Below are 2340 nucleotides of genomic sequence, written 5' to 3'. Positions count from 1 at the left end.
CATTTTAATCTTCATTTCTAAATCCTTTAACACCATTGTATATTAATTTGAATTATTAACTAAGGTCCTGGGCATTGACAATACAATGCATTTTTAAAATGAAATTCGACATAGAAAATTAATGGTAATAAGAGATCTAAGAAATGGTCTTTTACCTTCTGTATGATATAGGATATGAACTAGTTAATGATCAGAATATATTGATAGTGCAAGCTCTTGTGAGCTCTGTTTTCATATTGTTGATACCAGTAAGTTGGAAAGAGATGTACTTTATTTTGTTCTCTCTATATGATCCTGTCGTTTGTTTAGTCTGTACTCATTGAAGGTTAGGAAACACCAGGAGGAGGTAGTAAAAGAAATCTTAAGCCAAGCTCTCTTGGTAGTATAATACATATATACCACAACCCAAGGTGTTTACTAGGTTTTTTTTGAAATCTCATTGAAATACTGAATGGGAAGACTTTGGGATTCGACTAGAGAATTCTAAGATGAAAAGCGTATAAATATATTTTTTAAGTCTGCATTAGGGTATGAAATTTATACGTATGTATCCAGTAAAAAAAAGAAAAAACAAATGCCATTCCAATTTTTAGGCTTCTTGAATGCTAGCTAAATTATAAGAATATTCCTCCGTTTGAAGTAGTATAAATTATGTCTTTTCCTTTAGGAAATGGCAGCAGTGTCAGCTTTTCTTCAACCAGGAGCACCTAGGCCATACCCAGCTCATTACATGGATACAGCAATTCAGACATATAGGGATATCTGCAAGTAGGTGACTATAATATTTATATTCTATCCATTTAGAGGGTAATTTGACATTTATGTTGTTAATAGATATAAATAGTTCTTTATTTTTCATGCCTAAACTCCCACATCAAGTAAATATAGTCAGAGACAAGTTGAGGTGATTTTTTTTTTTTTAATAGTGTTTTATATTACATCCTCTTTTTCTTTTCTGTTTTGTTTGGATTAGTGGTTAGGAATTTGTTATGTATAATGTTGAAGTTATGTGTTACATTGAGGGTTATTTGTATTATGGGGACATTTCTGACCATAACTACTGTCAAGCTGGGAAATAGCCATTTTGAATTTTCCTTGTTAAATAGGCAAAACACGAAGAGTTAAATAATAGTCCAGGGGAAAAATGGGAAGTGTTTAGTATTTATGGTGAGGTCTATTGGAACTCTATAGCATAGGAGTTAGAACTCACCACCTATAAGGAGACAATGAACAGGTCCCAAAGTGGTCAGGGGAGATTACATGGGATGTTTGACGAATAGACCTTTAAAGAAAGGCGTTTGAGATTTGATAACCATGGAGGTGTTTCAGAAATAGTGATTGGCAGGAATAATGTTTCAGATGTAGCATTACTGGTCACAGGGAATAGAGCCCTGGCTAGGTAGGAGGGTTTGCGTATATGGAAAGTACTGGGTGATGTATTTGAAAAGAGGGTTTGAGATACATTCATGTGAAGAACCTTAACAGTCATATTTTATTGTTATTGTTAAGCTGTACTTAAGAAAAGCTGGTGAGGTGGTATGCATGTGTTGTCCCAAGATGAGGCAGGAGGATCCCTTGAGCCCAAGAGTTTCAATCCAGACTGGCCATGTCTCTTTAAAAAATAAAACAAAGAAGCTGTAGTTAAGATTCTTAAGTAGTAGTAAAGGGGAATTACTCAGCATTTAAGTAGTGCCTTGACATAATAAAAGTTATTTTTCTGAAAGGTTAATCTGACTTTTCTATTGTAGAATAGGTGCATTGGAAGACAAAGGTAGAGGCAATTTTGACCCCTATAATGTTGAATTAGAAGTTGTAGTCATAATAGCAATGTTTACAACAACATTATTAATAAAATTCTAATTATTAATAACATTTATTGAGTGTTTAGCATTTGCCACTACACCTTGAGTAATTTTTACACTCATTTAATCTTCACAACAAACCTGTGAAATGGTGTATTTTTGTACAATAATTATACCATATATTCAGCATATTTTTGTACAATATAGAACTGTATGTATATTCAGTATATATAGTAGTTAAAATATAAGCTAGTTAAAACATCATGTTGCAGAGCTATACAGGATTTTGTCACATACATATTATATATTTTTATTCTGCTTATTCAATAAATTTTGGAGCAGACACTGTGCTGGGTGCTGAGGATACAGACATATTCCAAAACAGATATGGTTCATATTATCATGAAACTTACAGTCTGTCAGATTAAAGGCTTTAATCGCATTTCAGTTTTTAGATAATTAAATTACTTTTTTTCCTGTTTTGGAAAATGTTGCAAAGAAATACATTTATTTGTCCTAGAAGTAGATTATGAAATTG

General features: G+C 32.4%; 1 protein-coding gene across 1 annotated transcript in view; it reads left to right on the top strand.

The window, feature by feature from the left end:
- Positions 1 to 2340, top strand: part of TRAPPC8 (trafficking protein particle complex 8) — a 150283-nt gene that overhangs the window by 43703 nt on the left and 104240 nt on the right. The gene's annotated exons all lie outside the window — the stretch shown is intronic.

This window comes from Propithecus coquereli, unplaced genomic scaffold (assembly GCF_000956105.1).
Source record: "Propithecus coquereli isolate 6110/MARCELLA unplaced genomic scaffold, Pcoq_1.0 Scaffold51, whole genome shotgun sequence".
NCBI lineage: Eukaryota > Metazoa > Chordata > Mammalia > Primates > Indriidae > Propithecus > Propithecus coquereli.
This window is presented reverse-complemented; position numbering and strand designations above follow the sequence as displayed.